This window comes from Lagopus muta, chromosome 13 (genome assembly GCF_023343835.1).
Source record: "Lagopus muta isolate bLagMut1 chromosome 13, bLagMut1 primary, whole genome shotgun sequence".
Taxonomy (NCBI): domain Eukaryota; kingdom Metazoa; phylum Chordata; class Aves; order Galliformes; family Phasianidae; genus Lagopus; species Lagopus muta.
The window spans coordinates 2,715,013-2,742,188 of record NC_064445.1 but is presented as its reverse complement, the minus strand read 5'-3'; the positions used below and the strand labels follow the sequence as shown (position 1 = coordinate 2,742,188).

General features: G+C 42.4%; 1 protein-coding gene across 9 annotated transcripts in view; it reads right to left on the bottom strand.

Moving 5' to 3' along the window:
• The window catches only part of HTR2C (5-hydroxytryptamine receptor 2C), a 203,931-nt gene that overhangs the window by 56,433 nt on the left and 120,322 nt on the right, over window positions 1-27,176 (bottom strand). For 7 of the 9 annotated variants that reach the window (XR_007379620.1, XR_007379617.1, XR_007379621.1 and 4 more), the window contains exons 1-2: window positions 23,668-23,823; window positions 22,542-22,926 (exon numbers count right to left, since the gene is read on the bottom strand). The exons of 1 other annotated variant lie outside the window; for it this stretch is intronic. The gene's annotated coding sequence lies outside the window, so the exon portion shown is untranslated. Of the gene's footprint in view, window positions 1-22,541; window positions 22,927-23,667; window positions 23,824-27,176 lie in introns of those variants that run through there. One more of the 9 variants, XR_007379615.1, reaches the window with a different exon arrangement.

The following is a 27,176-nucleotide window of genomic DNA, read 5'->3' as shown; positions in this document are numbered from 1 at the left end:
GCACAGAAGTACCAGTTTGCAGTTCCTTAGCAAAACAGAAGATTTTGCACATAGCTGCTGTCTCAGAGCATACATACAGCTGGGAGAGCTGCTGAGATGCAAAAATGTTAGAAACCAAACACTTCTAAAACATTGGAGAAACTCACTTCAGTACAACTGAAGCAGCCAGAGAAGTCTTGCAGTAGTTTGTCCTTCTATAAATAAAAAAGTAGGTTGAACACAAAGTTTGAACCAGTGAGAAGGACAAGGTAAGGCACGTTGTGCTAAAGCTGTTTCATTGCTGGACAAGCTGTACCAGTGCATGTCATCTGAGGACAAAGAGATCATCTAAAGTTAGAGGATGCCATAGGAGCCTTACTAAGGTTCAATAACTTTGCTAAATATGGGGCCCAAGCCCCACAAAGCCTGAAGGCAACACAGCCCAGAAGGGAAGAATTCTGGAAGGAAGAAAAAGTAATCTTGTTTTCACTTCCCTAGGAAAGCTGTGTGGGAGGACAGACGTTGTTCAAGATCTGAGAAAGAAAGCAGAAAAAAAAACAACAACAACCATCACCACCACAATCTAGAGATTGTAACTTCATTGAGGTTTCATAAGGCGTAACAGCACCAAGCAAATTCTTCACATCTGAGGCCTCTGCAGTATTAAATTCATTTAGAGAACTGAAAGACATAATACTTTGTACTTTCTAGATAAAAGCACCGTTGTAGTCATCCGGGTGTTGAAGGGCTTTAGTCTCCCAAAAATATCAAATGCTGCAGTGCAGAAACTCCACAACACTGCAGGACTCAGCTCTGAATCAGACGGGCTGATTCATTCAGAAACAAGGTGCTGTGCTTCTCCCCTTGATCCTGCTCAGCAAGCTGCTGCAGCCCACTGAGAACAAAGCAGCTTCTGCTACTTCATGTGGCAAATGAAATCAAATCTCTTCCTTTGAGTGCTTACAGAACAGGGCTCCTCAGCCAGCTGCAAACGAGCCACGAGGCGGCAGTGGCAGCACTGAGGAATGGGACTGGGAGGGCAGGGTTGGAGAGCTGGGAGAACAGGGCTGAGAACTGGAGATACTTTGGTGGTTTGTTTGTTACCACAACATAGCCAAAGCAAAACAAACAAACAAACCAAATAAACAAGACTGAGAAATGCCTCCATCCCTAGAGGCATTCAAGGCCAGGCTGGATGTGGCTCTAGGCAGCCTGGTCTGCTGGTTGGTGACCCTGCACACAGCAGGGGTTGGAAATGGATGATCATTGTGGTCCTTTTCAACCCAGGCCATTCTAGGATTCTGTGAAAAGCAAAAGTTTACAAAGTAGAATAAATCATTCAGATTATTCCCAGGAGAATATCCCAGGGAGATATTCCCCTATCATAAATAGTTCTGGCAAACATTGAAACACAGTGCACCTTGCTCCCACTTGCTGCTATTTGATATTAAGTGAGTTCTTTTTAATTTGTTTCTCCTAAACCGTAAAAGCAAAGTCCAGTCAGTCCAGTAAGAACAGTGTGAGTTACTCAGAGTGGGTAAAGAAGAGCGTTCATCGTGTTGTCCAGCTCATGTCAACCTACCAGTTGGGGATCACACAGCCCTCCTGATCTGAGCCCTCCTTGCTAGTGCCAAGAGATCCCATTTTCACAAGAAAGCTTTTATTTATCATCTACAGAGCACTGCAGGAACTTAGCACAAACCAAAGAGCAATAAACCACATAACCATAAACCAAACACATTCCGTATGAAACAGAAGGCTGAAAGAAGCTATAGGCACCAAAACAACCCCACGCATCCTAGTCTGCCTTACTGTTCCATCAAGAAAAGGAAAAACTTCCCAGAAAGAGTGGCAGGGCAGTGGCACAGGGCTGCCCAGGGGTTGATGGGGTCACCATCCCTGGAGGTGCACCAGAACTGTGAGGATGTGGCACTGAGGGATGTGGGGATGGGCACGGTGGGGTGAGGTTGGGCTTGGGGATCTTAGAACTCTTTTCAGCCTGAATGATTCCGTGATTCTATGAAAAAGGCACACTGCCTTAACACAGAGGGGCTGATAAACAAGCAGACAAGACTGTGCCATTTCAGCCCACCAAGCTATGCCACCTGATCACATTTTCCCCAGCAGTGGGCACTTGACTGCACCATTTCCATATTTTTATACAGACAGAATACAGAGGCTCTTAGAAACACCAAATGCACACAACTTATCCACAAGCGAAGCTATATTCCTAAACAATTTGCCTAGACAAGGAAAGAAAAGCCTTTATTAAAATACATTCCTACCTCTTTTCTTGCTTATTTAGAAGTTCTCTTTACAGATGCAGACAGCACGGAGCATCGTTGCACTGGTGCTCTTCACACAGTTATCAAAAACCAAGCCATACATCCCCAGGTGTGCTGATTTTTAGGAACTATGGCCTGATTTATGAGGAACAGCAGCTGGGCACTTCAGTCTCTTCCTCTGTGTTTCAACATGCCTCAGACCACCAGGGAATTGCTCTTTGCCAGGACCATCCCTTATTTTAAGGAGATTTTTTGATGCTTCTATCAGCTTCCACAAATACTGAGCTCTGCGCTGCTTCCTGAGATGTAGAACTACTAAAGCACTGCTTAGGCCCTGCCAAGGTCATTGAAAAGCCAGATTTTTCCCCAGTTTACAGCTCAGGCTGGAAAGTAAAAAGTTCATCTGTTTGCACTCCTTATATCCAAGCAGTTTGGAAGGGAGATCCTTTGCTTTTCCTCCTTAGTGCTGAGCGGAGCAGGCAGGAACTGTCACAGCTATGTCATCAGGATCCCCTACAAATGGCCCTCAAATCACTTCACCAGAAGACTGAATAAGTCCTCCTATGGCTTTTTTTGTGTGTGTTCTTTCCCCTCAGCTTTTCTGCTGGTGTTATTTTCCAGCCACCACAAACCTCTGCTGCAAATTGCTGTTATGTACTGTGCTCCTGGAAGAGGGCTAAGGGCAGAATTCGGAGGCAAGCGTTGTCTTCCTACATGGAAAAAACAGAATTTTGCACCTTTTCTTTCTCCTTGCTGGCTGTCCCAGAGTACCACCAGGCTTCTTCCAATGCAAACACTGCACAGGCACTGTGTTGCCTCCATAGTCCACAGCATACAGTTAGAGATAGAAAATACAACCAGAGAATGCTCTCACCATGTGTTCCTGCAAGCTGGAGGAGCACCCTCAGCTGCAAGGTCGACGCTGCAAAGTATATGGACAAAACATGCAGCAGCTCAGGGTGCACCTGAAACAGGAGCTAAACCACTCAGAACGTGTCCAACAGGATGCACTGCTGTTGGGCTGTATTTACGGACACCAAGGTGTACTTGCCAGGCTTCCTCCACAGCACAAAGGGACAAAGCAGGAGTGTGAACAAGTAAATTGCTGGCTTCTGCAAATACGAAAGGGCTCCGTTCTGCTGCATCCACTTAACGACGAGCAGAGATTGTTTATTCTCTCATATGCTCTTTGGCCATTAAGGCTGTCTTGCTTATGCTTGAAGAAAATGAATCTGCTTTATCTCGACACCTCTGATAAATTCTGGCAATCCTGTTTACTTGTTTTGCTTGCAACTGCTAAGATGCAATGAAAAGTGTGCTTATTGCTGGAGTTGGTTGGAAATCGTTCCACGAAACGTTTTCTATGCCAAAAAAGGTGTTACACCAACGCAGGAATGTTTGTGGGTTTTTGTGGGTTTTTTTTTGGAGGGAGGGGAAAGAATTTTGATGTATTCCTCAATGGAAAGGACTGGCCAAAAATATACAGAAGGTTTGATTCATTCTATTTGAATGCAACAATAATCCTGAAGCTTAAGATTGTTTTTTTCATTTTGCTGTTGATCATAGCAGAAGCAAAAATAGTTCCATATTGGAAATGGCTCTGGCCATGTCCTCAGGCCAGCAGCAAAAGAGAGAGACGCCATGCTGCTCTTTGGATCCAACACGTTTTCCTCTCCCATGCTAGGACAAAAATGTGCAAACAGCAACTTCATGGAATACAAATTCCAACCTCATGGAATACTAACTTTTTGTTTTTCTCTTCCTAATGAACTTCACAAAGAATGCACCATAGTTATGCCTTCAAATGAAACTACTGTGCTACCAGAGATGCTAAAAAAGCTCTCCTCTTTGTCTGCAAATGCTGTCACAACAATCTCCAAACTGTCACTTCAGCAACTGCCCGACACGGAAAAACATATTTCTTCTAATTAGTCAAAATTCTAACTCTGTTTGAAGAGTATAATTTGATCTTTTTTTTCCCCCCTCAAAAAACTCATTAACTACTTGAGTTTAATTACTAACATTTGTTTTAAAGAAATCATTGAATTAGTTTCCAGTCGTACTTCTGCTCTGGTGAGAGGATGCTTATCGCTGTGGTAGGTGGGCACATCACCATGGGAGGTAGCATAGTTCCAGGTCCATCTCAAACCTCATCCAAATGCCAAAGAGTTGGATTGGCTCTGAGCTCACTAGATGACCTCAGGTAAGTTAACCTATTTTCCTTTTGAAATGTGAACCGTTTGGAACAGGGAGTAAACTGAATGGTTAATGTCAGAAGGATGGGAGGGAATGGCCTCAAGTTGCATCAGAGGAGGATCAGGTTGGATTGAAGGAAACATTCCTCTGAAAGAGTGGTGAGGCATTGGTACAGGCTGCCCAGAGGGGAGTTCCAGAACTGTGGAGATGATTTAATGGGCAATATTGGCGGTAGGCGGATGGTTGGACTTGATGATCTTGGAAGCATTTTCCAACCTAAAGGATTCAGGGATTCTAAGGGAGCTCTCCTTGCTCAAGCAGGAGCACCTAGAGCAGGTTGCCCAGCACTTCTCCTATTTCTCCTCCTTCAGTTCCTCAGTGCTTAATAAAATGCCCATCACAACAGAACACCGAGGTCATCGCTGCAGCAATAGCTGCTGACACCTTAAAGAGCAGAGCTGGCAGGGAGTGAAGGCGTCAGCTCTTGGGAAATGTGCTCGTGATGTTGTGTTGGTAAAGTGGAGCTCTCGGTATGAATAAGAAATCATGTAAAAATTCAATGCTTAGCAGGGCATAATGCCAGGGTTATCAATGTTAAGGCTCCTGCAGGGCCCTGAGAAGCAAGAAATCTGCTAGAAAAACTGCAGTCTTCCGGGATAAAACTGGATGAGATTGATTCCCAGATAGGAGCCTTTCAACAAAGCAGAAGGCCATGATTTATTCAGTAACAAACAGGTTTTCAAACAGTGTTGCAAACGCTGAGTGTACAGGCACAAGCATCTGCCTAGCTTCAGTTATATACTGCATGATCTACCGTAGGGCTCTGCATCCCACCCTGTCCAAACCAACCCAGAACACTTCAGACAAACCATGGGGTGGCTGCACAGTACGGGGAAATTCCCTTTTTTGAAACACAGGTTGTGTTCCAGGAAGTCACAGAAAGATATCATCAAAAAACCCTTTTCTCTATAAAACAATTCAGTTTGGTCAAATAAATAAATAAATAAATAAATAAATAAATGAAATCGAACCATTCCTTCTTTTGGTATAAATAAGGAAAGTTAATGTGTTCAAGGATTCTGTTAAAAGTGAACAGACACAAGGTTTCATAAACAGGTTGAGATGGGTTGGGTGCCCCTGCAGACACCCAAGGTCAGGCTGGATGAGGCTCTGAGCACTGATGGAGCTGTGGGTGTCCCTGCTCAGTGCAGGTAGTTGGACCAGATGGCCTTTAAGGGTCCCTTCCAACGCAAAACAATTCTATGATTCTCTGTTTTCTCAGGCTCCTAGAGACCACATCTCATAGCATCTCTGGGTGAGTACCTCCACGCTGAGGATTTCCCAAGTCCTTTTACATTCTCCAGCTGGTATTTGCTGCAGAGTTTTGGATGTGCAGAAATGTGTGAAACTCCCAGAAAACCGAAGGGCTCCAGCACCAGCTCTCTGCTATTTGCTAACTCTGACATTTCTGCTTTACAGCAAAGGAGTGCAACACAAGTTACTTTTTGTTATCAGCTTTAACACATTCAAGAAGCCTTAAAAAAAAAAAAAAAAAAAAAAAAAGCCAGTGAGAAAAAAGCAGCTAGCTGAAAAAATAAGCCTAAGTTTCCAATGTTTTATATGATGGTTTCAGATGAATAGGGGGATAAACTCGTGCAAGAAATTTTCCATAAACTGTAATATCAGTCTGCATGAGACTCAGGAGCTTTTGTTATTTCTGCATTTGGTGGATTCAGGCGTAACAATTCCTAACGTCCTTTGGCTTTTACAAGCATCTATGACAGACAGCATCGAAACGCTGTGCTTTTTCATGACAACCGTGATTGACAGCCCCTTGGTGGATGGCCCAGGCAGCCTAACAACATTATTGTTCTCTAGTAATTACCTGATCATTTTTTTTCAATGTGTTGCAGTTAGTTATGGTTCAAGTAACGAAGAGTCCTCAGTACTCTGCAAAAGTTTACTTAGCTTGCATTGATTTCTGCCTTGCCTTCTGATTCTGTGGCAGTGCTGGGATTGCAGACATCATTGCCCAAGGTGTATAATAGCATCATAGAATTGCTCAGGTTGGAAAAGACCTTAAAGATCATCGAGTCCAACCGCAATCTAACCCTACTACCCCAACTCAAACAACCCTCTGCTAAATCATGTCCCTGAGCACCACATCCAAACAAGATTTTAAACACATTCAGGGATGGGGACTCAACCACCTCCCTGGGGAGCCTATTCCAGTGCTTAACAACCCTTTCTGTAAAGAAGTTTGTCCTGATATCCAACCTAAACCTCCCCTGGTGCAACTTGAGGCCATTTCCCCTCGTCCTGTCACTTGTCAGCAGTGGGAAAAGATCAACCCAATCTCACTGCAATCACCTTGCAGGTATTTGAGGACAGCAATAGGGTCTCTCCTCAGCCTCCTCTTCTCCAGATTAACAGCCCCAGTTCCTTCAGTCACTCTTCATAGCCCTCCAAGCCATATTCTCCAAGCCCTTCCCCAGCCTTGTTGCCCTTAGGACCTGCTCCAGCACCTCAATGTCTCTTCTGTACTGAGGTGCCCAAAACTAAACCCAGCACTCGAGGTGGGGCCAAGTACACAGCAGGATGACTTCCCTGGTCCTGCTCACCACACCATTCCTGATACAAGCCAGGATGCCATTGGCCTTCTTGGCCACCTGGGCACACTACTGGCTCATATTCAGCCGACTGTCTGTCAGCACACCAAGGTCCCTTTCTGTCAGGCAGCTTTCAGCCACTCCTCCCCAAGCCTGGAGGGTTGCCTGGGGTTGTTGTGACCAAAATGCAGGACCCAATACTTGGCCCTTTTGGAACTCATACATTTTGCCTTGGCCTATTGATCCAGTCTATGCAGGTTCCTCTCTGTAGTGCCTTTCTACCCTCTGGCAGAACAACACTAATTCCCGACTTTGTGTTGTCTGCTGTCTGCCAGTCTACTTGGAATTGATGCTTTCCATAGAAAATGGCACATTCAAAAGCCCAAATATGTGACATCCATATACATGTGAATCCACATATATTTATTGTCATTCTGGCATTTATCACTCACACCGGTTTTGTACAAAAAGAAATGTTTCTTCACTTAACAGTCCCTAGAGCATCACAGTACAGCAAGTAGTTTGCATACATCCAAGGCCAGAGGCTTGCGTAGGATTATGCATACATCTGAGCTCAGTTTATTACTTCCAAGCTGCTCCAGACAGCAGCTTGTTTAGCTTGTGCTGAAAACAATAATTGAGACTTCCCATGTTGCAGAAAGATCATTCTCAAGAATAGTCAGCTAGGGGATTGACTCATGGGAATCACTGACAGAAAATCCTGACCCATTAGGGTCAACTCCTTGAGTATTTTCTGCTGCTGAAAAATAAAGCTAATGACATTCTTTTTATGTGGAGCAAATCAACCACAGCACTCTCTACCAGAAAATGACAATTCTAGTTAGAAAATGGCCAACTCTTTTAGCCTTGCACTCAGCATAAATCAAATCTGTCATTCTGACATTCGAAAGCACACCTTTTCCATCTCTGTCTCGATTTTCAAATAGGAGGGAAGCAGACAGGATGGATCCACAAAATCACAAAAGACTTTTTCTCAGTTTTCTAGCTGAGAAATACTCAAGAATCCTTTGGATCTTTGCACACCTACAAAACTGAATTTAGATGACAGGTTTGCAGTTGAACAAAATGTTACTCCCAAATCAAACTGGGAATGAGAGTGCTTAGCCCTGGGTTTTCAAGTATTTCCAGTCCTACTGCTGTCAGAGAAAGCTGAGTCTCTTTCTGGGACCTTTTGAAACCAGAACTGACAGATTTGTCACTGTTTTATAGTTCACCTGTTTCAAAGACTGGTCTAAAGTTTGGCCTCCATGCCAATATCCATTATACATCAATAAATATGCTACAGAATTAGGGCCTGGATTTGCCTACAGAATATCATGCTTTTTGTTCACATTTATTGCAAACAAAAGCAAGTACAGAATGCACAGATTGTATAGCCAAATGGGCTAATTTCACTCATAACCATTTGTTCACACAGATTTAGGGTCTGTGTTGAGGCCAATTGAACAGTTGGGCCTTTATTCTTCATTAGTTTGATTTTCAGCACTTCTGAATTTTATTAACATATTTATAGAACTGGCCATTTCAATAATGCATTATCTATGGTGACTCCAACTCCTAATTACCCAAAAAGCTAGTTCATTGTTGAGTATTTTTCACTTATTAAAAACACATTGGGCATTTCCTAGAAGTTGGCTTGGGGTTGATATACTGCATACAGAATGACAGTGAGGTGATGAACCACTGCAGTGGCAGTGCACTGTCTCACTACAGATGAAGAGGGAACTATTCACTGCATGCAAAGCAGAGAGCCAAAAGTCAAAGGATCATAGAATCATAGAATTATCAAGCTTGGAAAAGACCTCTGAGATCATCCAGTCCCACTGCCCACCTACCCCCAGTGTTGCCCATTAAATGGTGTCTCTCAGTGCCACATCTCTGTGGTCCTGGAACACCTCTGGGGATGGTGATCCCCCCAACCCCCTGGCAGCCTGTGCTGGTGCCCGACCACTCTGTGAGAGAACAAGCTTTCCCTAATATCCAACCAGAGACAACACATGAATACACACAGCTTTCCCACTGCACCTCAGGACCCAGCCAGCAACAAGGAACGAGAAAGAAGTTTGAAGGAAAAAGAGAGCAGCTCATTCCACAGCAGTGTGTGGGAAACAGCCACTGAAAAAACAGCCGCGTGCACTTCCAAACTGGCACGGATGCTGGTATGCAGGCAGTAACATTCCCTCAGGGCACAGCAGTCTTCTGTGCACCCAGAACTTTTATTAATCGCTCAAGCAACTGGAATCCTGCTGCTGCTTCACATGGGACTCCCACACATTTCCCCAGCACAGACCAGCTCCTGCCAGGTACTCTGTCTCATCTATCCTGTCCTTCTGATACTTCTAAGATGCAGAGTTAGACTTAGGGTAATTCTGCCGCATGGAAAAAGAAGACGAAAAAAGTATTTGATGTATTTTTAGGCTGAGAAGTGAGGAAGAGAAGCCACACAAACAGCCAGCTCTTCACAGACCACCGGGTGCCCACAAACAAGCCAAAGAAAATCCTGCATATGGAAGAGTGTCAGCACCATCTCACAACAGCTCATACCAAACAGCTCTGTGACTGCAGCATGTGTTGGACCAGATACACTGAGCTGAGGCAAATCAGTGCTCCGTTTTGAGGTTGCTTTTCTGCAGTGGGTGGGAAAGCTTTCCCTTCAGCTTTTGGTGGCTTTCAGTTCATTCGCCTCATCTCTTTCCAACCAGTCCTACGCTGCCACCCCATAAAGCCTAGATGGAACTCCAGAGAAGACTCAATTAGATATATTTATTATTTCTTAGTAGATGCAAGCTAATGATTCATCTATGCTTATTCAGTATGTTCGCAGTCCCATCGCAGCTTTGATGACCCTCAGTTTCACTCCAAATTTACAACAGAGAAATATTTAAAACTGTTTTATATCTCACTGTAGGGGGGAAAAAATAGAATACTGTCACCTAAGTTTGCCTTAAAATCTTGATTAAGTTATTTTTGTTTTCTTAATTATCACTTTCCCCTACAGATGCACGTCCTGCATCCTATTCTCGTTCATTTTTCCTTACAATCACATTCTAAAACTAGATGCTAATTAATTCAAATTTATCTAATTTCCAATTTCACTTAGTATTTATCAGATCATCTACATCAGTTTCATTTAGAATTATCAGATTGTAGTTAAACACAACAGATTTTTCTATTACAAACGTTAACCCATCTGAAAGCAAAATATATACTAAAAGTGAAAAACATCCTAACTCCAATCTCTGTTCAAGGTCTAAATCTGTGATTAATATAGTCTTAATCATTCTTTCCAGATAATTTTAATTCAAAATGAATAAAACAAGGATAGGGAAAACAAATTGTATTACTGAATACAACAGATCCTGGACAATTACACCAAAGCATTTTAACTTTCCATAGGCAGTGCTAAAACCAGGCCGGGCTACTATCTTCAGGAATGAAATGAAACGTGAACACCTCTCAACAGGACAGATATGTGGTACACCATTTGGGGAAGGGGCAAGCACTTCCTTAATTACATCCTGAGAGCTTTACATCACTGTATTTTTAAAAGTGCATTTGTGTTGAAGAAAACATGTGTATCTGACCCAGATAACGTGATGTCTGGTCCTCGTAGCTGCGCTCCCAGCCTTAAAATGCCACTCATATTTCCTCCAGTGGTTCCTTCTGCAGCGTTCAACGTCTGCCCTTACACTTTCCAACCATTCACAAAAGGGAAAGCAGGAAAATAACCAGAATGGCATCTTCTGACACCACGCCTTTGAAGCAACGTCTCTCCACTCTTACAGGTTTCCCAAATCTGAAACAACCCTGCCAAGAATGCAATCATAGAACCATAGAATGGTCTGAGCTGGAAGGGACCCTGAAAGGCCATCTGGTCCAACTCCCTGCACTGAGCAGGGACACCCACAGCTCCGTCAGTGCTCAGAGTCTCATCCAGCCTGACCTGGGGTGTCTGCAGGGATGGGGCGCCACCACCTCTCTGGGCACTCTGTGCTACTGCCTCCCCACCCTTATTGCAAATAACTTTTTCCTTATATCCAGTCTAAATCTCCCCTTTTTAGTTTGAATTCATTTCCCCTTGTTCCTTCACAGCGCAACTGGGCAGCGGAGCTCCTCAGTTCAAGAGTTAGCAGCTCGTGCTGTTAGTTTGGAGCCTCCCATCTCATTCCCATGCTGTGAATCACTTATAGCCAAGCATGATTTCTTCCAGAGGCAAAATCACACCACTTGCTCTGCAGATTAACACTTGACTGCTGACTCCGTATTTCTCTGTTTCGGTTTCACCAAGCAAAGCTAAGTAATTGGGATCTTTCAGTCACCCTAAATCCTGTCACTATTAACAACAGAAACAAGCTATTTTTTTTTTTGGTTCTGTGGAACCATTTTTCTAGCCTGAGGATTTTGGGGCCATTTCAACAAAGTGGAAGAGAATGGAGCAATGACATTATTTTTGTCCCGTTTCCAGGCAGAGTGGCTGAACGCCAGTTCTCAGAATTTCTCTGAGAAGCCAATTGATTCGTGCACGTCTCAAGTCCCAGCATCCTTGGGAGAAGCTGTCAGATGGCAGCCAAAATAGTACAATTGCTTCACCTGTTTCCAAACGCTGAGATAAAAGACCACTCGCTTTCAATCACAAACAAACCCAGGGAACAGCCTTCCCCGAAATTCAGATTGCACCCAGAAGTTCATGAGTCTGTTACTGCTGTAAATCTGCAATGGTTAATCAGCTCACCTCCGCATCTTATTGAACCCGTTAGCTCGGATACATTTCCATCAGCCTGAGGACCTATGGAGGTTCAATCCACTTGGGTTGTGTTGACGGAACCTCATCAGGTCTTGCTTCAAGCCAGACCTGGAGCTGTCCTGTGGGTAATGTGGCCAATCCACCACTCATATCAAGCCAGCAGCAGGAGCCATGCTGACTGCTGGAATCCAAAGGGAAGAAAGAACTCAAAACAGCACCATCTGGACTTCTTTTGTTTTTGCAGTCCTAGAAAACAGTCCAGAAAAGTCTTAGAGTTTGCGACAGGTAGAGAAATAAGGCCATGGCTTAGACACATTCTTTCTTTAGGTGAACTAGTTCACCTGCCCATATTTCAAAGCATCCTTAGGACACCAATGTAATGGTTATCTGCACAGGAAAAAAAAAAAGTACAGAAACAGTGACAGCTAATTTAGCAGGACTCCATTACAAGTGCTTACAAAACAACTCAATTACCCAAGATATCTCAGACAGACTTTCAGCCACAGAACATCTATAGAGCACCTCTAAACGCACATATATTCATTTCACCAGTAGAAGAATCCAGAAATACTATGTTAGAAATAAAATGAGATAATGATAAAATAAAACCCCCAGCTGGATTAATTCCTCGTTTCTCACTACAGAAAGAGCACGCTCCAAGGTTTTGTCCAACCACAGGAGCAAAGCATCCCTTTTTTTTTTTATGTACACCGAGCTCTGAAACTACTCTACTCGCCAGATAAAAGAAAGGCAGAAAATAGAGAGAGATGTAAAAATTAAGACAGCCAGGAACGTATTTCACAGAAGTTTCATACTTCACTGCTGCTACATCAGATGTCCATGGGCAGATTTGCACTGGCTACTTAGCATGCTTCAAACTCATCACTTGAAAGCAAGCTGTAGCAGATCACTAGGCCAGCTTCTTTTTTTTTTTTTCTTCCAGCTGGGTTATTCACTGTCTAATTAGTGGGTTGAATCTGCTCACTAACGGGTTCAGTGATTGCAAGCACCAACACAAAAGATGTGTTGGGATGGTGCAGACTGTAGTGAAAGCTGGTGGGAAAATCTAAGCAGTATAACTGCTTTCAAGAGAAATAAGTTGCTCAGAGGCTGAGCAGAGTTCAACTCATCCTGTGCATCTTCAACAAAGTTGAATACCATTGCTGTCCTATGCATCCAATGGGGAAATACCACAGAGATACTCTCCATAGCTGCCTGGCACAGTCTAAGCTAGTTGCATGAACTTCAGCACTATGAATGCCTACAAAACATATGATGGCTCAAGGAGCCTTTCTATTGTGAATTTAAGGCAGTCGTATTTCCTGAGACGGTTTATTTGATGCAAATAACTGAATTCAAATTAAAAGCAACAACCAGCAGACAGAAAGCTAAGCATCTCTGCCTAAGGCAGAATGAATATATTAATTAAAGGATAAGGTGGAGAACATCAAACCTCAGGAAATTCATTTGCTTCAAAAACAGATTAAGACTGTCAACAATTTGGCTTGGATGTTCACCACAGAGCACACAAAACAAAATCATTAGAGTGCTGCAGAATGCAATCAACTTGGCCTTTGATACTGGAAGCAGCCACCAGAGAGAGGTAAGCTACCTGGACAGCACCTACATCAAACAATTCCTGAGATGGAATCCAGATTTCACAGCTGAGGTGACTAGACTGCAGGGTTTCTTCTGCCATAAGGAAAGTCCAGTTTGATCCTGCTGCATATAATCTTGACCATTGCTCTTATTTTCTCCACTGTGCACATACATGCACAACACATTCCGTTCTCATGGATTCCCAATGATGAACAGGATATCTTTGGGCTCTGTGAGCCATCACTGCCTACAGAGCTTCACGTCAGCAGAGTAAGAAAAAGTACATGGGTACAGATAATTGGGGCTTACCTACATTTTTAACTAACCAAAATATCCGTAGTAAAGCAATTATTTAGTATTTCGGGACAAAAGTTACTTGTTCTACAACATACAAGTAAAAATGAATCAAAGAATAAACAAAAATGCAATGGATTCTGAACTGATAAAATAATGATTTTTCTATGCAGGAGAAAAGAAAAATCTGCTCAGTGGTACAGGATGTTACTAAATTAGAGGTAAAAGGTACATTCAAAAGCAATTTATGCAGGTAGAAGTGACATCACCCATAGTGAAAGCAGGCACAGTTTATATGGCATCTGAACTACTATGTTCATTACAGCAGTACACTCTAATGGCTGCCTGAATAATGCACTCATCTCCTAAGAAAATTCAGTGAATAACTGCCCATCTCTGAGGTATTAAGTTCTCCTCTGAGACACTAAGAGCAGCCACCATGAGTGACACAGTGACATCCTCCAGTAGCAGTCATAGGATTGTTGGAGTTGGAAGGGACCCTTAAAGGCCATCTGGTCCAACTCCCTGCACTGAGCAGGGACAGCCACAGCTCCATCAGTGCTCAGAGCCTCATCCAGCCTGACCTTGGGTGTCTGCAGGGATGGGGCACCACCACCTTTCTGTGCAACCTGTACCAGTAGAACTTCTTCAGAAACACATGGTTAAAACTACTGGACTCATTGCCACAGAATGTCACGAATGCTAAGTTTTAGATGAGTTAAAAAGCAATTAAACAAAATAACACACAACAAAAAATATTAATTTGGAGCTATTAAACAGGATAAGACCAGATTTGGCTTAGGAAATCCCTAAGCAGAAATCACTGAAGCCTGGGAGATTAAGAGCTCTGTGTGTTTGCCCTTGGCCCAGCATTCCTCCTTTTACAGGTCTCTGTTGGAAACAGGATGCTGGGCTGGATGGACATTGGAATTGACCCAGTAGTTGCACTTGAATGCCAAGAGCCCACCAGAGATGAGTGAATCAGTGTTGTGCTGCTTTAACATGCAAACAGCCAGATAGGTTTAGTTTCTGTATACATGGCCTAACGAAGTCAAGGGAAATGAGCATCTGTTACACCAGGGCAGAGTTCACCACAGCTGAGAATATAAGCCACTCTGTGGACATTTCAATGACATCTTCAGAGCAACATTTTTGTACAACATCCAACCTTTGTGCAAAAATTGTCACCAGCAGAAATCAGTACATGCAGCAGATGACAGCTCTGGGGGGAGGGTGGGACGGTTTGTTTTCATTTGTTTATTTAAAAGAAAATCAACTTATTGAAACCAAAATAAATGTGAGTCCTCAACTATAAAATTAAGTTCCCTCCTTCCCAAGAAACTACCAGATTTGTCTCCCAACAAGAGGAAAAAGCCCAAATTCTCAATCTGAATGTAACAAAGGATGCTTGGGGAACGCAAGAAGCAGCTGAAGCTATATTGGAAATCTATTGTGATGAGTGCCATGGGAAACAGCTCAGTCTGTGCTCTGCAGGATTTGGCTCCCTCAAAAAGAGTTGGAAAAAGAAGAACACTCTATACTGTTTTGTTGTTTTTCCCCCCCCACTGCTCTACAAATTCAACTCCTTCAATTCGTATCTTCCCCATTGTTTACTGCTTTAGTGACCTTGCAGAAAATAGAGATCATAAAAGCAGAATACTAAAAGGATTAAGGGTTTTATTATCCTACTATTGGAAGCTGATTAAAAGCACATCGCCTTTCACAGACTACTCTGGGCATTAACACCCCTAGATCTCCTCCTACAAAAGGTCACTGGGGGGATATTAAATGAAACCTTAAGTACTGAATCCACTTCCAGACCTGGTGTCCTTCTCATGGCATATGTCAGAGGGGATCATCTATCTCTAGCCCAGAAGTCCTTTCTCACTCTTACTAAAATACAACAATAACAAAATGCACTTTAATAACACAGTGTTACTGGCCTGCTAAGGAGCCAAAGAACTGTGGTGGGTGATGGATATTTCACAAGTAGCTGTGACTTTCACTGCAGGATGTCAGACAGATGTCTTGTTTGTGATGGTTCCAATAAGCCACTCTGCAAGGCTACACTGAAGAAATGCATGAGTTGGCTCAGTTCCTTCCACGTTCCTTCTGAGTGGCAACATGAAGCCAAAATAACTGTGAGAACCCCTCTGCACCTCATACATCACATTGCCAGACTAAGGTCATTTTACAGGGCCTGAAGATAAGGCATTCAGTATTATGATAATAGCAAACCACCTTCCAATGTCATGTTTTAGGTCTCTACCAGCTGCTTTGGTAACGTGATAGGTTCTCTTAATGCCTCCTCCTATCGTGTGGATCTGGCAGTGATTGAATCCTGATTACTCTCAACCTAAAACAGATTCTCCCTAACCCAGAAACGGGTCAGACAAGAAAAACATAGAATCATCTGAATTTGAAGAGATCCTTAAGGTTCATCTAGTCCAACTGCAATGAAAAGGGACACCTACAGCTCCATCAGGTGCTCAGAGCCTGGTCCAGGCTGACCTTGGATGTCTTCAAGGACGGAGCTTCCACTCTGAGCAATCTTTTCCAGGGCCTCACCATCCTCACCGTAAAAATCTTCTTCCTTATATCCAATCTAAATCTCCCCTCTCTTCATTTGAAAACATTTCCCTAAATGCTCCAAGTCACCCTGTAAAAAGCACCCATCACTAAACCAGCATATATGAGACTAAGTTAAGGAGGCCATCACCCAAAGCACCCAACAATCTTACTGCATAGCTACAAGTCTTTGAATAAACTAGTTATTATTTCATAAGTGTTTATGCCATTAATTCATATGTCAGAACACTAGGGCAATATGGTATTAATGTGAGCGTAAAAGCAGGTTGCCAAATGGACACAAATAACTCACAGTAGCTGAAGCTATTTTCTCTCATCCCATCTACTTCTCCTCTTAATGCATCACTGCTTTTATGGAAGAATCCCCCACAAGGTTACAGAGCACCATGAGTCAGTGCTACCTCTCGAAATAAAAGAAGGTAAGGGTCAGCTGTTCTCCTCCAGTTATTGGCCCAAAGAAATGAAAGAGCCTTGTGTGCTAACAGTCATTACGCAATGGAGAGAACCCATCCTTCTGCAGTCATTTGTGGGTGTCAGGAGAAGCTAAGAATAAACTAGGAAAAGCCTCCTGAAAGATCTGCAAAGAAGCAAGCTGAAAATGTAGCTACTGAAAGAAACATCTTCAGGACACAGGATGCATACCCTCGCCTAACATTTAAAACGCAAGCTTATGCAACCTGTGTTGGATGACTGTGGATCATCATAACTGCAGTCAGAAGTACTGATTAGCCTACCCAGCAAGTGTTAAAATAAGCAGGGGAAAGTAGATGCTAGCAACAATGGTTACATTTCTGTTCATATAGGATATGATAGAGATGCTAAGCTTTAGAAAATAGGTAGGCTCCCCCTTCTGCTCATTACAGGGAGTTATGAAGCGAATTGAAGCTTATCCACGAGCTGGATAAATTAGGGATTTCGTTTTTTTAATAGCTTGTCTCAAAGGAGCTACAAAAATATTCAAGAATATCCAGCAAAGAAAGCAGGCCAGCGTTAGCCCCAAGTCAGAAGGAAAGCCCATCCAGAAAAAGAAAGAAGTCAATTAGGACATAATTGGGCATCCCTAGTTAGGAAGATATTAGGGAGAAAAGGAAGGAGAGAAAAAACAAGATTATCTAATGATGAGCAATCTCCACAGCAGAAGATGGAGGAAGTCTTACACTGTTGTGGATGATTGACAGTACAGGAACCAAATTAGTACCTAAACTGTATGTACATGTTGGGATTCAACAAGAGTTACCATCTCTTCTGAGACACACAGAGTGAGTTTGTTGTCATGATCTTCAGGATAAACACAGTTGGTTCTGGTTTTGGTCCCACTTATGCTCAGCTCAACAGAACTGCAGACACACAAATACTGAGAGAACAAGATTATATGCAATCCCAGTAAATAAAGAGTTTTATCAAATGAAAATCTGACCTTCATGCTGTTGTATCTGAGGTTCTGCAAATGGAAAAACAGTGTCTTGAGAACTGAAGAAGCCGGTCACAAAAATATGATTTTATGATCATCTTTACTTTGCAATACTTTTCAAAAGAAAATTTAACATGAAACCTGACCTACATGCTCTTCCAAATCCAAGGACAATAACAATAACACTTTTCACTGTGCCAACCCCCCAAAAAAACCTGGGTTACTGGATGTACTGAAGTGATAAACACCAGCCAGAATCATGAACCACAGAAGCTAAATCCAGATGGAAATGTCTCTTCTAGAAGTCACCAGATATTGGCTTTTGAAATATTATTAAAATGCTACAAGCAGTAGAGGCTTTTCATCCAATGTGACAATAAAGAGTTTTGATGGAATTTATATCTAGGGGAAAAGACAACGACAAAACAAAACCTAACAAGTAAAGCGTTGCTCAGTGTAAAAGGCATCAGTCTTTGTAATGGAGCAGAAAGATTCATTCTTTTCTCTCTTCTCATGAAATAAAACTCTGTAAATGCTGAGCGAGGGTGTGTTAGTAATCTGAACCTCTCAATGGTCCATTTGATTTGGTGTCTTGGTAGTTAAGGAGCTGAAACCAAGGAAAAGAGCAGAGCAAACCTGTAATGGCTGTTCCTCGGTAGCCTGCTTCCAGATACTGGTGTTGATGTCCTGAAAAAGCCCTGCTAAATATTTATCTCATTCACTTCTAAAGAGGACAAGCAACAGCTATTCCACAGTTCATAAACTCTTAAAGACAAAAGAGAAAACTGCCCATCCACACTGCTGAGCACAGAAACAAATCCAGGGAGAGCAGTGATGCCTGAAACATGCAATCAGAACCCATTTGTCGAGCTGGTACAAGTCGGAAGGACACGATTTCCCTGGTAACGGGCCTATCATTCCTAGGATCCGCTTTGGCAAAATTGAGCACCACACAGATTCCCTGAAGACTACACCTAGATGTTTTGTGATTTGCTCCACCTAACAACACAGCCAGTTCTACAGACTAAAATAATAAAGGAACTGGAAAGCCCATGGATGTTATCCAGAAAAGAAAGAAGAGATTGCTATTTCCAGCTTGCTTTTCATCCCTAGAAATGCTGGTTTCCTACCACCATTTTTTGACAGGAGCATCAGTCTTCACATAACCACCTAACTGATGATGGAGCAACAGCATACATCGCCTGAGAACAAGTGGGAATCAAGACAGAGCATCCATGTCACGACCATTAGAAATGGGTTGTATAGATAGACAATTAAGCAGTAAATATTATATTTCTCTGTTGCATTTTTGTTTTTATTTTTTTTCTTTATCTTTGCTTTAATCTGTTCTGATGCCTGGAAAAGGAAACCCCAAAAGAAGTGCCTATCATTTCCCTTTGCATGTAATAAACAACTTGCAGACCAGCTAAAAGTTTTCAGCATAAATCCACTGAATCAGTGGAGCACTGGAAGATGCTGGAAAGTCTCCTCCTCATATTTCCAACACTGTGATGCTGCAAGAAGCTTCTCTCCAACTAGTTTCTTCATGGAGATGCCCTCAACTGCAACTGCAATTCCAAAAAAGAAAAGAAAATATCACCCCACATCCGTATTTGAATCCACAAATGGTTCCTTGTAGAATAACACGTTGATTAAGCCATCAAACAAAATGCTCCCTGGCACTGGTAGCAGGAAGGCAGCAGCTGTTTCTGAGAGCAATTATACATCAAGTAGAAGAGCTGGCAAGTCTGAAGTTAACATTTAGCTACCTGATCAGGTTATCCTTTGCAGTAGCAACAAAGTGGAGTCAGCAGGAATTTTTCTACCAACAGCAAAGAGAAGAAAAGGAACTTCTGCCTTTCAATTCATTATTTAATATACTTGATGCAACCCTTATGTTCACAATCTGTAGCTACACTGAGAAACATAAGTGATCCAAAACCTCTAAGGACCTTAATCGTTACAGAACATGCAGGAGGAACTTGTTGACAACAGCAGCAGTAATTTAAATCTGCTGGCACTTTCACAGACAAATAGCTCTGTATGAAATCCAGCTGGAGGTGCCTTCTCTGCTTGGTTTCTCAACACTGAAGTCAGGACACCCTGGCCTACATCCAGCGGACGAGTAGCAGGGCAGTTGGTAAACCCTGTAGATAGGCCATCACGTGGATCCTTCCTACCCATCACCCCTGGAATAAGGGAAGCTCTCCCAGCAAGCAACATTCCCAATGGGAGGGCAGAACCAGGAAATGCAAGGATGGAAAGCATTTTAAAAATAGAGTCAGACACTAATTTTATCTTCTTTTTAAATGACAAGTCACTGTGCTTAGAGGGCAGCCAGTGGATGGGAGAAGATTATTCGAGATGGATAAAAACGAGATGGCAGTGTTCCCAAGTTCAACACAGAGGTAGTGCACACAGGTAGGCTATGGGTTTTGTCTCTCCTGAGAGAACACAGAACTATTCTACTGCAGTCATCTACAGGGAGAAATGTAGAAATACTCCTCCAGAAGCAGCCTGCATGGTTCTTCTTCATGGTTGAGGGACATGGTTTAGTGGGAGCTATTGGGAATAGGTGAACGGTTGGACTGGATGACCTTTTAGGTCTTTTCCGACCTTGGTGATTCTATGATTCTATGTTCACATTTATTCTCAAATGTATATTTACTGTTGGGCAGCAACAAATGCAAAAACTGGTGGATCTTTCATGGAAATATTATTTTTTTTTCTAGATTACAAATCTTCACTAACTAACTACCAAAATCTACAAGCAATAATGTGCCAATGTTGTTAGAGGCGTTCATCCATTTCTCCGCCAGAAAGTTGTTCTCCCTTAGATAAATTCTAACAAATAATTCCTGCCCTTGGCAGGAGAGCAAAATGAATGCTTTCCTTGAGCAGAACTCAAGCAGTCTCTGCATCCTCTTTAATGCCCTTTTTGAAAATGAACCCTTCGGTTCTTTGGTGCTCTAGTCCAAATACCAGTAGTCTCCCAAGGAACGTGGTAATTGTCTGCCTTCTGAAACATTCACCAGTTATCTCTGCTGCCAATGCCAGCACGTTTGTCACCGGTTCTGGTCCTGCCTGTTCTTGAAAAATCTCCCTCAAAGCCAACTGTGGCCACTTGGATCTGCTGCTCCCCAGCCCTGTGCAAAGCACTGACAAAACCTAGCACCAAATGCAGAGCACTAGGGCAAAAACATTCCATCTCTTCCTGCATCGGAGGACATCATTAAAGTTGAAAAAGACCAATAAGGTCATCTATTCAAGCACCCTAAGCCTTCTAACATCAACAAGATGAAATCATTAAAAATCAGAAAGTTTAAAGAATCCCTCGTTTCACAGCTTTGCCCCACATCTTCTTTTCCATATAGCAACCCATGGGAACAAAGCCAGGAGGACAAACCCTTGCAGAAGTTTTCCCTATACAACACGCAAGTGGTGCAGGACAGCAGTGAGCAACTCACCAGCACAGCTGCAGGAGCCTGCTCTTTATCTGTATGTGTTCTCAAAATACTTAGAAAAAAAAAAGAAATCAAAAGAGAAGCAAAGTTAAAAATAATGAAGCCCAAACCTCTGCACTAACTTTGCAATTGTAGACCAATCTGTACTTCAATCTGTATTTCTGCAGGCTAAATTGTACATAGAAACACTGATACACCAATACCTGAAGAGAGGGCAGGAAATTGCTGTTATTTGGATGAGATTGCCTAGAATCAACACATCAGGAGGGGACAGAGGGAGAACTGTGTCAGCCCCTCAGCTGTGTGTTCCCAAGTACCTGCAACCCAGCACTGTGACACTGAGAGACATGGTTAAGGGCATGGAGGGGTGGGTTGATGATTGACTCTGGTGAATTTAGTGGCTTTTCCAACCTTAATGAATCTTTGTTGCTGATCAGACAGGTTGGCAAAGGGAGGAGGGCAAACACGTATCTGGAATTTTCTCCACCTTCTCCATAAAAGATCAGGATCCTTCCAAAAGAGGATCTACAGAACTGGGAAGGTAATGCCTACTGCCCTGCCAGCAGCACTGCAGCAATGTATTTCTCACTTCCAAACGGTTTTAGCTGTATCAATCTGCAGGAAAAAACACCGAAAACAAAAGAAAAACAACTCTGCTCAATAGCCAGTCCTGTGGCATCAATCACAAATTCCAAATCATTTCTAATGCAGAACCACAAAGGAGAGTGCAAGAACAGCTGTCCTGCAGTAAGAGGAAGAAAGAAATGCTGGCGATAACAGAAAGGCATCATCAGTATTATTGTGACAAAATGTTTGCAATTATTGCAGTGGCAATTTTTCCAAGTAGGTTGGCTTGGAGACAGGTCTCTTGCACTGTTGACTAAATTATTTTCCTTAGAAAGGCTTAAGTACCTCTGTTTTCCAGAAGAATAGCCTGAAGCCACTTGGTTCAGAATATTAGTCCCCTGAGATTCAGCTTAGACTGTAAAGAAGTGAGATGGATGAACAGCAGACTATCCTGTAGATGAACCCAGCAGTGGTTTGGCTACCAAGAACATTTTAGCTAAAGCACATATCAATTTAGAATAAAAGAAGGAGGAGACCTGAGCTAGGTAAAACAAAAGAAGTAAGAAGCAGTATTTGCTAATGAAGCATTTCAAAGCAAGTAAAGCTTCCTAAAGAGAGAGCTGGAACCACTTCATATCACCTCATATCAGAGACCTGCCTGCCCCCCACAGAAGCAGGTATGTTCCTAAACCAGCCAACACAGCCGTGCAGGACAGAGGGCCCGTATTTGTCATCTGAGCATACAGCAATAAGCTTGACGAGCATTTAATGCCCAACACTTACTTCTTTCTTGAAAGAGAGCATCTGCACTCAGGGGAGGGAACTCCTTGCTGCTGTCTGCACATCTGGCGCGTGGCTGCAAAGCCAGGGCAGGGCGTTGGGGCACAGTGAGCATCTGTCACACAGTGTCACCTGAACACGTGTATCCATCAGCCTTCATTCACAAGGAAAAGGTCCCAGGCAGCAAATAATTTCCAGAAAAGAGCCAAGTTCAGTCCCTTCGGTAGCTGATCCCAAGAGGGTTTGGGGCCACAAGGTCACAATCAATGTCAATTTGCTCCGTCTGTGATTCAGGGTCTTGCTAGTATGTCTTTAGTGGGCTCTCTGCAAAACTCTGTACTAGTGGATGGCACAGAGCTGGATTGGGATGGAGACATGCCACGGAGACCTTAAGTGGGGAGGAAGAGAGAGAGAGAGATTGGAATGAAGAACTTTGTTCATCCTTTAAATCTCAACCTTTCTGTTGCTTGTATGCAGTAAATTTCACATGCCCTCATTAAATTAGTCCATTAGATAAACTCCTGTTAATTGAATGACTTGGTCAGCTGTAATTAACTCAGAATTCATTGTGGTTTTGGTATTTTATGATCGAGCGTAGCTATGGGCAATTCAAACCTCACAACATCATGCAAAAATTGCCAACAATTAACAGCTTCAGATACAAGCAGCATTCGTCACACAAACATCACTGAGAGCTCACAGCTCTCTGCTCTCCACTTGACTTGTTTATTTAGTCTGTTTTACAACTAAATCTCTTCCCCCACTTAAAGTGACGCAAGCTCGCGCTCACTGGAATCACTCCTCTGCAAACACAACAAACCAGCTCTAGCTGCTATGCTTTAATCTGTCTTCAAAATTTTCAGCAATTGGACCCCTAAGCATTAACTTTGGTAATTAAAGTAGTTTGTGTGACAAATTAGCAGAGGGAATATAACAACAGATTTCTGAGCAACGAGGATTTCTACCTTTTGCAGTTACTGATTGACTATCAAAGGCAGTATAGCATGACATATGATGTTCCAGCACCCCTGAGCTAGAAAAGTAAATAATCTGAGTCACCCATAAACAGAAACAAATTCAAATGGTCATTAAAAAAAAGCTACTAAAGGCCATGAAATTAAATACATACATTAATCAATTAAAAACTCTATGAAACAGCAGAGTCGAATTTGGCTGTAGTATATTCAGATGGCTTTGGAAATTGCCCTTCAGTAATCCAATTGAAACTTGGCTTGTTTCCACCTCTGCTTATTCTTCCTGGTTATGTTTACAACACGATTAGATACCAGTCCGAAACATCAGAAAGAAATGAAAAACAGGGTGGTGGAATACAAGAAAAATAAACACTAGTATCTGGCTTTCATCTTGGTCTTCTCATTCATCAATCTCCAACTAATTTACCCAAAGCAGCAAATGGCTTCTTCTTACCATTATGATCATAGCAATGAGCTGCTGCATGTATTGTGAAACACAGCATGGCAGGAAGGGTCAGCCCTGTGCAGGAACCCAGGCCAGGGTTAGCACAGAACTATAGAATATCCTCCATTGGAAAGGACCCAACAAGGATCAATGAGTCCAACCCCATGCAGGAACATGCTGTAAGGAGCTGTAGGCTGCCATGAGGGCTCCCCTCAGATCCTCTGCTCTGGGACAAAGAAACCAAGGGACCTCAGCTGCTCCTCGTACTTCTTCCTCTCCAGACCCTTCCCCATCTGCATGGATGTGTGGAACTGAACACCTCTTGTTCCAAAACATCGCTGCGGCAAGGCAGGAATGTAAAGGAAAATAAACTGACAAAACTCACCAATGAACCCTTTGCACTGATGCAGACCCCAGAGCCCTGAAACAGCACCAGCCAAGGATCATTCTGCTAGAGCCTGTAAGGCATCCGAGAAAGATGGAAATCTGTGCCCAAGAGTTTCCTGTGGATAGCTAACAGTATAGAAGTGCAAAGTGAGTGGGAATGAGGAGAAGAAGATGCAGCACTACAAGGAAGGACATTAGCAGATGCGTACTGGTTTCAGCACACAGTGCCTGTGCCACCAGTTCAGCCCCAAAGCAGGATCAGCTCAGAAACAAGAGCAGAGTGAAGGCACAGATATCTCTAAGCATGGAAATACACAGGAAAGTTACTGAAAATAACTGATCTCAGCTATACCACAGGCTTACTTTCACACTGACATACCAAAAACCAAGCCATCAGTGCTCGTGGAAGATGGAAGAAAGCCAAGCATAAGGTGCAGGAGGCTTGGACATTGTGCTCTTACATGAGAGGATCCTGTGGTGGAACAGTCATTGCATGTTCTTGGCTCCACATTGCTGTCTGCTTTTAAGCACTGCAAAACCTCTGCCTTTGAAAAGTCCTTTCTCCAACGAAAGTAACTCGTAACTGGCAACTCCATCTCCTACAGCAGCCTAAGGATGCAACCCAATTTATACTGTGTGCAGGTCAAAAATCCCAGTGAAGTCCACGCTGAGCTACTACATTTGGGGCTGAAGGCACTATCCTGGGTTCTGTCTCCCAAAATAAAAGAGTGTAGCAGGGAATAAAACCATTTTTAAGGGAAACAGAAGTGACAATCCAAGAGTTTGGACCTGTCCCTGAAGAAGCCTTGACAGTTCATTATTCAGGGCTGAACCATATATAAGAAAATAATCCAAGGGGTCTGAGCTATGAAAATGATATTGCTTTAGGATTTGGAGGGATATCATGAGAGATTTTAATCCTAATAATTTCATCACTCATCCTAATAATTTCATCGTTCATTAAGGATTGGAACATACTTAAGATTTTTAGAATGTCCTCATGAAGGTCCGTATCATAGAATCATAGAATGGCCTGTACTTCTACTCTGAAAATATTTACATACACGCTTTATACGCATTGACTAATTAAAATCACCTGGGATAATCACATGCTTCAATTTAACATGCTAAGCATTAATAAACAAAGTGCATCTGCATATTGGCATTTTTTCATCTCTTAGGCTTGTGAGATTTTTTTCACAGTTGTATTCAGTACAGCAGGAAGAACTGCATCTCCCACACAGCCAAGAGATCGCGTGTAAGCTTTTGAAAATCTATCAGAAGGAAAAGAATTTTTCCAAACTATTCCTTTTCCATAAGAACAACAGATTTTACAAGTCCTGTGCGCAGAAAACTTTATGAAATATTTCCTCACATATAATAACTTATTAACTGCATTCCTGACTAGTTTCCTAATTGGGCTGAGAAGTAAAATTACCATTCAGATGCCACCAGTTTTGCTGTTCAACGTCTAATTCTAATTTGAAAGCTTTAAAAAAAAATAATCTATAAATATTTAAATTAAATATAATTTGCATTTGCTTACTGATTTTAATTGAGTTGCTGTTCTCCTGAAATGTGTAAATGTTTAAAGGCAGCGCAGTAGGAGGATTACGTCAGGGCATTGAAGGTTCTGTACCAATATTAGAACACTTTCTTGCATTTTGCAGGCAGTTTAGTAATATAATTGAGCTGACACACAACTACTCAGAATAATCTTTAAAAATAATAACAAAAGGTACAAAAAAAGTGAAAACTGAGCTCAATTTGTGACGCTTAGCTGTCACTCCTCAGGACCCCACGGAGAGGTACGGTCAAACCGGACGCACCCTGGGCAACTTCTGTGTGTTCCAAGCCACAAACCTCCTTTTTTCATTCCTCTGCAGGAAGCAATAGCCTTCTAACTGGTCTTTTAACCCTACCACAGGGCTTCCAGAGACAAGCTCTCCCAGTGCAAGTATGTCTGAATAGGAATGAAAATAAAGAAGAGATTCGGGACATTGGATAGCAACAAGTTAGATGCCTGAAGCCAAGGACTGAGAACAAAAACATCACAGGTATTTAATTAGAAAACCAGCTATTAAAATAGATTGAGGTTGTTTAATAATAGTTTGTCAGTGAACTAATGTAATTAAATGTCAGACAAGAAATGGGGACAATATAACCATGACACATCTTGGAGAGAATTAACTAGAAAGGAATAAACTATGAAGGTCATAAATCCAAGACTCAACTGCGAGTTGTTTTCTCTCTTGCTCCACAAGCAATTAGAAATGTTTTTTCCTTTTATCTTCATCCGTAAGAGGATGACCACAACATTTTGACCACAGCACAGACATTGAACCACTATGGAAAAGCTTCAAGGAGAGTGCCTGAAGCAGGATACATGCTATGCTCACCCCCCTACCCCCAGAAGTGCTTACGTAAAAGAAGTGGGAACCAGCAACTGAACAGCTTCACCCATTTTTTCCCCATGTTCATGTTTTCTGTCTCCAATCTGCCTGCACAGGTTTCTCTGATAAATAAAACCATAGAAATTGAGAAAAACAAATAGAGCCACGAAAAAACCCAGTGAAAGAACATTTAAACCCTGTTTCAGTAATCCTGGATGCTACTAACTAAAGCAGAGGGTAATTCTTGTTTTACAGAAAATGACATTCAGCCATTACTTTGAATGGCTCCATAGCATGTAAGATAATAAAACAATATATACAATATATACATACATTGTCTGTATATCTCCAGAACATCTACTTCATCAGCAACAGAACACTTATTGAACTGAAACAAAAACAAACACAAAACTTCAATCCAACAGAGCAATTCCCAAAC